Below are 11585 nucleotides of genomic sequence, written 5' to 3'. Positions count from 1 at the left end.
AAAAATGCGGTGCATCACTTTCTCGGCAACCCTCGTAATCTTCATACAGATAAGGCTAACTGGCCATTGACCTTCTTCTTCTGTGATGGATGCACACGCATTGCCCGAACTCTTACGGGACTCGGTAGGATTGTGTGCCGCGAGTATTGAGTGTAATGGGCAGGGGCACTACGAATGTAGTGTGTGGACATTAAGTTGGGAATGTGGATCTAATGGGGAACGTGTAAGGGATAAATACCTGCAGTCTCACTATCCTCTCTGCCCTCGGTGGCTCATATGGATAAGCAGGAGATCCCGGGCTCGAGTCCCGGTCAAGGTACATTGTCAAGCGTCCCCGTCGATGCGTATCAACGCCTGTCGACAGTATAGGGTCTTGATTTAATTATCATTTCATTTTCGTAATTTTCAGGCACGACATCATACCAATTGCTCATCCAGGACGACACAGACGGGATGGATCCATCTCTATTCCTTGGTTGTTTTGTCCATAAATTAATCGCATCAGCCAGATGCCCTTCGGGAAATTTCGTGCGTTTTCTTGGAGCTGGTGGCTCATAAGATGAACCGATGCTTCCCATGTAATCCGCCACCGGTGATATTGCTTCATCCCTCACTGCCATGGAAATTGCAGCTTGCTCGTCTGATGCGTCTTCGTCTGATGCCTCTTCATCTATTAAAAGTGTAATAACTTCTGCTATTAAAACATCCACTTCTGTCATCTGTTGCTTTATCTATTCATGAATAACACGCTCTTCTCATTTAGGTACATCTTCTGCAATATAAAAGTGCTGCACCAACACTAGAGGTTGAAAATACCGCTACAGTTGTAAGGTTGTCTTATTTAAAACACGACCGGTTTCGGCTTCTTATACGCAGATCTTCAGGTGTCGCAACCCCGAGACCCGCGGTGGACGAACACAAGGCTACCAACTGTTTTACAATTACTGCCTGTCTCATTGCCCAGGGTGAAACACTTACTAAATCTGTGAACACACTTTCACACCATAAAGGTAATCCTATCTACTCTAACGTCAAACACGAATCCATCCGACGTACGGCGACCACTGCATTGCTTGCAGTGCGATATGAAAATGGAAGATTTCAGTTGAGAGGGGAAAACTACTATCACCTTAACTACTCCTCCATCTCTTGTCAATACCGTAGCAGCATTGTAGCTAAAAATTTACAAAGAGTTCTTCACTCTGGTCAGTAACAAAACAAAAATAGTTTTGTTATATTCTCCGCGGCTACTGCCATGACCTTCACTTGTAAGACATCTACATCTACATCTACATTTATACTCCGCAAGCCACCCAACGGTGTGTGGCGGAGGGCACTTTACGTGCCACTGTCATTACCTCCCTTTCCTGTTCCAGTCGCGTATGGTTCGCGGGAAGAACAACTGTCTGAAAGCCTCCGTGCGCGCTCTAATCTCTCTAATGTTACATTCGTGATCTCCTCGGGAGGTATAAGTAGGGGGAAGCAATATATTCGATACCTCATCCAGAAACGCACCCTCTCGAAACCTGGCGAGCAATCTACACCGCGATGCAGAGCGCCTCTCTTGCAGAGTCTGCCACTTGAGTTTGTTAAATATCTCCGTAACGCTATCACGGTTACCAAATAACCCTGTGACGAAACGCGCCGCTCTTCTTTGGATCTTCTCTATCTCCTCCGTCAACCCTATCTGGTACGAATCCCACACTGATGAGCAATACTCAAGTATAGGTCGAACGAGTGTTTTGTAAGCCACCTCCTTTGTTGATGGACTACATTTTCTAAGGACTCTCCCAATGAGTCTTAACCTGGTACCAACCTTACCAACAATTAATTTTATATGATCATTCTACTTCAAATCGTTCCGCACGCATACTCCCAGATATTTTACAGAAGTAACTGCTACCAGTGTTTGTTCTGCTATCATATAATCATACAATAAAGGATCCTTCTTTCTATGTATTCGCAATACATTACATTTGTCTATGTTAAGGGTCAGTTGCCACTCCCTGCACCAAGTGCCTATTCGCTGCAGATCTTCCTGCATTTCGCTACAATTTTCTAATGCTGCAAGTTCTCTGTATACTACAGCATCATCCGCGAAAAGCCGCATGGAACTTCCGACACTATCTACTAGGTCATTTATATATATTGTGAAAAGCAATGGTCCCATAACACTCCCCTGTGCCACGCCAGAGGTTACTTTAACGTCTGTAGACGTCTCTCCATTGGTAACAACATGCTGTGTTCTGTTTGCTAAAAACTCTTCAATCCAGCCACACAACTGGTCTGATATTCCGTAGGCTCTTACTTTGTTTATCAGGCGACAGTGCGGAACTGTATCGAACGCCTTCCGGAAGTCAAGAAAAATAGCATCTACCTGGGAGCCTGTATCTAATATTTTCTGGGTCTCATGAACAAATAAAGCTAGTTGGGTCTCACACGATCGCTGTTTCCGGAATCCATGTTGATTCCTACGTAGTAGATTCTAGGTTTCCAAAAACGACATCAAGGAATCAGCAGCCTACTACTGGAGGGAAGTGTGGGGGGAAAAATTCGTAGAGAGGTGACTGATATATGAATACAGTAAGCAGGTTCAGTTATTTGGAGATGAAGAGGCAACCCTCATTTATTGTTATATGTATAACACCATCCCATGAACCATGGACCTTGCCGTTGGTTGGGAGGATTGTATGCTTCAGCGATACGGATACCCGTACCGTAGGTGCAACCACAACGGAGGAGTATCTGTTGAGGGGCCAGACAAACGTGTGGTTCCTGAAGAGGGGTAGCAGTCTTTTCAATAGTTCCAGGGACAACAGTCTGGATGACTGACTCATCGGGCCATGTGACATTAACCAAAACGGCCGTGCTGTGCTGGTACTTTTAACAGCTGAAAGCAAGGGGAAACTACAGCAGTAATTTTTCCCGAGGGTACGCAGCTTTACTATATGGTTAAATGATAATGGCGTCCTTTTGGGTAAGGTATTCCAGGGGTAAAATAGTCCCCCATGTGGATCTCCGGGCAGGGACAACGCAGGACGACGTCGTTATCAGGAGAAACAAAAATGGCGTTCTACGTATAGGAGAGTGTAAGGTCAAATCCCTTAATCGGGCAGGTAGGTCAGAAAATTTAAAAAGGGGAAGTTAGATATAGTGGGAAATAGTGAAATTCGGTGCCAACGGCCTTGCTGCAGTGGTAACACCGGTTTCCCTCAGATCACCGAAGTTAAGCGCTGTCGGACTGGGCTAGAACATGGATGGGTGACCATTCGGTCTGCCGAGCGCTGTTGGTAAGCGGAGTGTCCTCAGCCTTTGTGAGGCAAATTGAGGAGCTAGTCGATTGAGAAGCAGCGGCTCCGGTCTCGTAAAATGACTTACGACTGGGAGAACAATATGCTAACCGCAGCCGGCCGGTGCGGCCGAGCGGTTCTACGCGCTTCAGTCTGGAACCGCGCGACCCCTACGGTCGCAGGCTCGAATCCTGCTGGGGTATGGACGTATGTGTTTTCCGTAGGTTAGTTAGGCTTAAGTAGTTCTAAGTTCTAGGGGACTGATGACCTCAAATGTTTAGTCCCACAGTGCTCAGAGCCATTTGAACCATTTTGCTGACCACATGCCCCTCCATATCCGCATCCAGTGACGCCTGGGAGTGAGGATGACACGGCGGTCGGTCGGTATAATTGGGCATCTTCGGATGAAGTTTTGATTTTTAGTGAAGTTCAGTGGCCGGAGGAATAAAAATTCTCATCAGGTGAATACAGGGCTATAAATACAAAGCCAAATAGGGGTAATGCAGCAGTAGGTTTAATAATGAATAAAAAAATAGGAGCGCGGGTGAGCTACTACGAACGGCACAGTGAATGCATTATTGTAGCCACGATAGACACGAAGCCAACAATAGCACAAGTTTATGTGACAACTAGCCCCGCAGATGACAAAGAGATACAAGAAATGTATGATGAGATAAAAGAAATTATTCAGATAGTGAAGGGAGATGAACATTTAATAGCATGGGGGATTGGTATTCGATAGTAGGAAAAAGAAGAGGAGCAAAAGTAGTAGGTGAATATGGATTGGGTGTAAGGGATGAAAAAGGAAGCCGCGTGGCAGGATGCTGTACATAGCATTACTTAATCATAGCAGTAATTGGTTTATGAATCATGAAAGACGGCTGTATACGTCGAAGAGGCTTGGAGACACTGTAAGGTTTCAGATGGATTACATAATGGTAAGACAGAGACTTAGGAGCCAGGATTAAAATTGTAAGACATTTCCAGGGACAGATGAGGAATCTGTTCACAATCTATTGGTCACGAACTGCGGATTAAAACTGAAGAAACTGCAAAAAGGTGGGAATTTAAGGACGGGAACTGGATGAACTGAAAGAACCAGAGGTAGTGGATAAATTCAGAGAGAGCGTTAGAGAACGATTGACAAAAACGGGAGAAACAAATACAGTAGGATAAGAAATAGTGAAAGCAGCAGAGGGTCAAGTAGGTAAAAAGACGAGGGCTAGTAGAAATCCTTGGGTAAAGGAAGAGATATTGAATTTAATTGATGAAAGAAGAAAATGTAAAAATGCAGTAAATGAAGCAGGCAAAAAGGAATACAAACGTCTCAAAAAGGAGATTGACAGAAAGTGCAAAATGGCTAAGCAGGAGTGGCTAGAGGACAAATGTAGGGATTAATAGGCATATATCACTAGGGGTAAGATAGATACTGCCTACAGGAAATTTAAAGAGACCTTTGGAGAAAACAGAACAACTTGTATGAATATCAAGAGCTCAGAAGGAAAACCAGTTCTAAGCAAAGAAGGGAAAGCAGAAAGGTGGAAGGAGTCTATAATGGGTCTATATACAAGGGCGAAGTTATAGGGGACAATATTATGTAAATGGAAGAGGGCGTAGATGAAGATGAAATGGGAGATATGATACTGTGTGGAGAACTTGACAGAGCATTGAAAGACCTAAGTCGAAACAAGGCCCCGGGAGTAGACAGCATTCCAATGGAACTACTGATATCCTTGGGGGAGCCAGCCCTGACAAAGCTCTATCATCTGCTGAGCAAGATGAATAAGACATGTGAAATAGACTTCATGAAGAATACAATAATTCCAATTACAAAGAAAGCAGATGTTGACAGGTGTGAAAATTACCGAAAGTCCAGTTTAATAAGTCACGGTTACAAAATATTAGTAAGAATTTTTTACAGACGAGTGGAAAAACTGGTAGAAGCCAACCTCGGGGAAAATCAGTTTGGATTCCGTAGAAATGTTGGAACACGTGAGGTAATACTGACCCTACGACATATCTTAGATTAAGGAAAGGTAAACCTAGGTTGCAAGCACTTGTAGGCTTAGAGAAAGCTTTTGACAATGTTGACTGGATCACCTCTTTCCTACTCTGAACGTGGTAGGGGTAAAATACAGGGAGCGAAAGACTGTTTACAATTTGTACAGAAACCAGATGGCAGTTATGATAATCGAGGACCATGTAAGGGAAGGAGTGGTTGGGAAGGGAGTAAAAAAGGGTTATAGCCTGTTCCTGATGTTAACCAATCTGTATATTTAAGCAAGCAGTAAAGGAACGAAAGAAAAATTGGGAGTAGGAGCTAAAAACCGTGGAGAAGAAATAAAAACTTTGAGGTTTGCCAACGACATTGTAATTCTGTCAGAGTCAGCAAAGCACCTGGAAAAGCAGTTGTGTCTCGAAAGGAGGATGTAAGATGAACACCAACAAAAGCAAAACGAGGACAATGGAAAGTAGACGAATTTAATCAGGTGATGCTGAGGGAATTAGATAAGGAAATGAGACACTTAAAGTAGTAGATGAGTTCTGCTGTTTGTGGAGCAAAATAACTTATGATGGTCGAAGTACAGAGGATATAACATGCAGACTAGCAACGGCAAGGAAAGTGTTTGTGAAGAAGAGAAATTTTTAACATCGAGTAAAGATTTTCTGAAAGTTTTTGTGTGGAGCGTAGCCATGTATGGAAGTGAAATATGGACGATAAATAGTTTAGACAAGAAGAGAATAGAAGCCTTCGAAATGTGGTGCTAAGAAGAATGCTGAAGATTCGATGGATAGATCACGTAACTAATGAGGAGGTACTGAATAGAATTGGGGAGAAGAGGAATTTGTGGCACAACTTCAGTAGAAGAAGGGATCGGTTGGTAGAACACATTCTGAGGCATCAAGGGATCACGAATTTAGTATTGGAGGGCAGCGTGGAGGGTAAATATCGTAGAGGGAGACCAAGAAATGAATACACTAAGGAGATTCAGAAAGTTGTAGGTTGCTGTAGTTACTTGAAGATGAAGAAGCTTGCACAGGATAAAGACCAGTCTCAGGACTGAAGACCACAACAACACAAATCTATAATACTTCTGCATCCCCTTGCTGGCCAGGTAAATTTCCGTATGTCTTTTTGCCTAAATAAAATACAAATATTTCGTAACTGATTAAAGGTAGCGAAATCTCGAGAATCTGGACTATGTTGGTTCCTATGGAGACGATTTTTTGTCTCCAGTGTTTTCATAGCACATGACCATAGAAAGTTGTCCAAAATTCTGCAACAGATCGACAGTATCGGTAGAGGTCTAAAGTTTTGTGCGTATGTTCCTCGATACTTTTTGAAACTGGGAATGAAATGCGAATTTTTCCAATCACTACGAACTATAGGATGGTCCAGCGAAATAGAAGGAATAAAAGGCGACCTAATACAACTGGTGGGCAAGGGCGCGAGGGCCGATGAACATTGTAGGTTCAAATGGCTCTGAGCACTATGGGACTCAACTGCTGAGGTCATTAGTCCCCTAGAACTTAGAACTAGTTAAACCTAATTAACCTAAGGACATCACAAACATCCATGCCCGAGGCAGGATTCGAACCTGCGACCGTAGCGGTCTTGCGGTTCCAGACTGCAGCGCCTTTAACCGCACGGCCACTTCGGCCTGCTGAACATTGTAGAGGACAGTAAGAATTGGTAGTGAAAATGGGGCCAGTGTCCACAGTTTGAAGCGACCTTCGCATTATACAAGATCGCTGTTCTGACGGACGCTTAAAAAATCAGACTCTTTTCCTACTGTTGGCCCAATTTGCCTTGGCCTCATGCTTGGTTACAATTACTGTGGAAGCATAATTAAAATTAAGGACGGTATGGAGCAGCACATCTCTCCTTAAGCAAAATTACTGGCTCAAATCTCAGATATATAGTTTCATAGGGGCCCATCAATACCCTTAGAAGAAGACTAGCACATTAAATAAATAGAAATCACTAAAATAGGTGGAAAATAACACTGTAATTATAGTTAACCAGTGGTTAAGGGACCGACAGACAGCGCTCGGTGAGTAACGAACATTTTTAAGGGAATTTGTGTAAGTATTACAGGAACTGAAATCTTGCATTAGTTGTTCTGTCTGTGTCTAAATAAAAGTGTGGTGTCACTGCCAGACACCACACTTGCAAGGTGGTAGCTTTTAAATCGGCCGCGGTCCGCTAGTATACGACGGACCCGAGTGTCGCCACTGTCAGTGATGGCAGACCGAGCGCCGCCACACGGCAGGTCTAGAGACAGATCCCAGCACTCGTCCCAGTTGTACAGCCGACGTTGCTAGCCATGGTTCACTGAGAATTACGCTCTCATTTGCCGAGACGATAGTAGCATAGCCTTCAGCTACATTTGCTACGACCTAGCAAGGCGCTATTACCAGTATAGATATTGAGATTCTATTAATGTATCATCAAGAGCGATGTTCTACAAATGTGGATTAAAGTTAAGTATTCCAGAAGCTACGTACTTTTCTTTATAGCATTCATTACGTATCCTGTTTCAGACCTCACGCCAGCCTGCGTGAGTTTAAGCGCGTGCCTTTCGTCTTCCTCGCATTGTGTCTAGGCTTTCTTGTCTAGACACAACAAAAAGAGCTCTCCTTCGTCCGACACATTCTAATTTAGTACATTCGTATTTGGTGGGCTTCTTTCTATCTGTAAACGTCCCTACCTAATCATCTAGTAAGTATTTACGTGCTGAAAACGCGAGACGGCTGATGGTTTTTAACATCAATTTGTTGAAGCTTTTATTCAGTGTGGTCTATTGGCAATTAATAGAAACAATAATTGTATAACAACATTTACGTAACACTGGAGACCTGAAACACAGAAGAGAGAATGGGGGTAGCGACAATTTAGCTGTCAAAAAAGTACCGAAATTTATATATACCGACTTAGTGAAACACAGCTTCAACCTGTATCTGTTGGATAATGGAAGGAATTATAAGTGAAAACATCTCTGCGAGTGATTTCTGCCAATGCGTCGCCAAATATTTGCCTCGTCCTGCTGTTCACTTTGATCACAGAGACGGAAAGCTAAAGCTAATCCAATTGCGCCTTGGAAACAGAATTAGTCCCGAAGCACTGCAGCCGTATCTTGGACCCGGCCCGCCTTACGCGCCTCCCACAAGGATCTGCGCTCGTCCGCGTTTCCTCTCTTCACATTTTGTTGCAACCAATCACATTAGTCCCTTCGCCACCCGTTCTCCCATTATCGAGAGAGAGAGCTGTGTAGCTTTCCCTTTTATAACAGAATCTTCTCCATGCGCTTGAGACACCGATCTGAAACGAAATACCGAACAAGGTTTGATTTGTTATTAAATGGACCAAGTGTAGTGGGACGTGAAATTGAAGCGTCCCCCACCCACCAGTGTCAGCCCAGTTTGCAGGTGAATATATGTTTAATTTACTGTTTTGTTTATGTATTTTTGTAAAATTTGTAATAGCTGTGAATTATATAAAGTTTTGTATTTATTTTTTATGTTTCATGTACGGAGAGGGCGGCGCAACGAACGGAGACAGCATCTTCGCTGCCGGGACCAGAGAGAAAATTGCTGGCCACTATACGTCGCGGGTCGACAGCCAAAGAGCAACAGAAGATCCTGAAACCGAGTAGTCGCGTCGTGCTTCTAAAAATTAAAAAAAATGAGAATTTGTAATGTTTGTACAACAATGACGTCATAGAAAGTTTAATCATATTGTAAATGTTCAGTTCTGTCTTGTCAAGGCTCAGGTTCACGTCTATATGTAGGAAGATAATAAACTAGTGGATGCTACAAAAATTTATATACGTGTTCCGAGAATCTATTTATGAAGAATTATGTTAAGTAATTCATTTGACAAGATTATTAATTTTTGACAGCGTTCATCGCGAGTTTGAGTCTTGAAAGTTTATTCAATGTCGTTCTAATATCTATTAACAGATAACCTGCAGTAATATAATTTCTGAGGAGATACAAACGACATCTAAATGGAAAAAGTTTACGCAAACCAATTGGACTGAGTGACGTAATTCTGCGCATACGACTCAAATGATGATGTTTTAATTACAGTTTCGTTCAAGAACCATTTAGAGACAATTTAAAAAGAACTTAAATAATTTTGAAGTGTGTTGTAACTGACGTAGGTGACGAAGTCTGCACATGGTAATATATCAAAAGAAAACCATTTGTACAAAACTTACGTCGTTACACTACACAAGGTAAGTGTTCCCACTTACAGGTATGTGGATAAAAGTATGTGTGTTCTGCTAAAGCTTCATTCAGAGCCAATAAAACACCAGATACACATTTTCTTTCTCTCTTCCTCTCATTCTCCCTCCCTCTAATCCCTCTCTCCATGTATTTGCTCCACCTACCTCCTCCTCCTCCTCCTCCTCCTCCTGCTCTTCCTTCGCCTCCTCTCCCCTCCTGTTAAGACCAACACTCTTTCCTATATCTGCCCTCAGCGAAAGCTCCTCTCTCCACCACAGAGCTCTGCATCCCCCTTCTTCTGCCTCCCTTCTCTTTAACCCTTTAATCATCTTCTAACCTGTCAGTCCCTTCTCTTTCATCTTCTGTGTCCCTCACACCCTTCCTCCCTCTCCCTATTCCATACCATATTTTCTACCTCCCACCATCAACTCCTCCCATCATCGACCTGTATCTGTTCTCTCATAATGCTCTCGCTACCTCCCAACCTTTACCCTTCCTGCCCCCTTTTAACTCCCTGCTCCACCCCCATGCCCTCCCTACATGACATCCCTTCCCTTCCATGTCCCCTGCCTTATCCTACTTTCAGCCCTGTCCTTAATCTCCATTTTCCCTGCCCCATTCCCCTTCTTCCCTCTGCCCCTACCTCTACCTATCCTGTGCCTCTTTTCCCCACTCTTTTCCCTCTAAACCATGCTCATACCTCTCCCTCATTACCCTACCTTCTCTCATATCTATCGCCCTATTATTCCCCCCTTGGTATCCTGCCTCCTCCTCCTCCTCCACTCTCCCTCCCACCTCCACTCTCTTCTTGCTCTCATCCTCCCACTGACCCCTCCTTCGCCTCTTCCCTGCTCTCTTCCCCAGCATCCCCCCATTCCTCTCACCTTCCTCCCCCTCCCTCACCAAGACTTTCCTCTTTTACTCTGTTTTCTACATCTCCCTCTCCTTCTCTTTCCTTCCTTCCTCTTCTCCTCCATTTCCTCCTACGTCTCCCCCTCACATTTCCCCTCCCCATTCACCTTTCCATCCTCCCCAACCTCCCCCACCTTTTTCGCCACCTTCTCCCAACCCTTTACCATCCTACTCCCCTTCCCTCTCCCCTTCCCTCCTCTTATCCTTCTCTGCTTCCAACTTCCCCTACCCCTCCCCTTCCCCCTCCATGTCCCTGTACCTCATCCTCTCCTTCTCCCTTCCTTCTCCCCATTCCTTCCCTCCCTCCTCTTCCCCTTCATCCCCCTTCCTCTTCTACTTTCCAAATCAACCTTTCTGTCTCCCCTTCTCACATGCCTCACTCTCCCCACTCTACCTCTCTCTCTCTCTCCCCCTCCCTCTGATTCTTCTGTCTCCTCCTCCCCCTCCCTCTACATCCACCTTCTCCCCTCTCTTCCCTTTCTTCTCCCTCTTCCTCCCCGTTCCTGTTCCCGTCCAAGTACCCTTCTGCTCTTCCTCATGTTCCCGCTTCCATTTCATCTTCATCTCTCCCTCCACACCCCTCTGACCTCTTTGTGCCTCCTCCCTTCCTCCATCTCTCATTCTCTCTCACTATTCCTTCACTCACTCACTTCGCCTATTCCACACACTCCTTCTTTCCCTTTCCTCCCACCCCAGCTTTCTTTTGTTTCCTCCATCGTTTCTCCATACGTTCTCTCCCTTCTTGTTCATGCCCCACAACAACCTACAGCTACCATTCTCCGACACACATCATTCCTACTGCTATCGGTTTGCCATCGTCATTGGATAGATGCGAAATGCAACCAATAACAGTGGTGGAATTTCAACCAATAACCGTTCTCCAGTGTAATTGTGGAATAGTGCTATTCTATCCAATGACAATGGGCCACCAGTAGTATCCATAAAAGTTTAGCCAATAACGTTTTAAATTCTGGAGTCATACAGTGTGTCAGGAAACGAACTGATGAAAGAGAAACACGCACATCTTTGCAGACAAGCCTCGGTTCTGCATGGAAAGATGCGATAGTCCTACTTTGGATGAGTGACACGGAAACAGGTAGCAGGAGGGGATATTTCGTTCTCATGCCAGAATCTAGTAGCACAAACCCA

At 44.2% G+C, this 11585-nt stretch overlaps 1 pseudogene; it reads left to right on the top strand.

Annotated features, from left to right (window-relative positions):
• Positions 1–3175: 3175 nt before the first annotated feature.
• LOC126102428 (5S ribosomal RNA) lies at positions 3176–3293 on the top strand (annotated as a pseudogene).
• Positions 3294–11585: the final 8292 nt, after the last annotated feature.

Source organism: Schistocerca cancellata, chromosome 9 (genome assembly GCF_023864275.1).
Source record: "Schistocerca cancellata isolate TAMUIC-IGC-003103 chromosome 9, iqSchCanc2.1, whole genome shotgun sequence".
Classification (NCBI taxonomy): domain Eukaryota; kingdom Metazoa; phylum Arthropoda; class Insecta; order Orthoptera; family Acrididae; genus Schistocerca; species Schistocerca cancellata.
The sequence above is the reverse complement of the archived record's forward strand: the minus strand, read 5'-3'. Positions and strand labels throughout refer to the sequence as shown.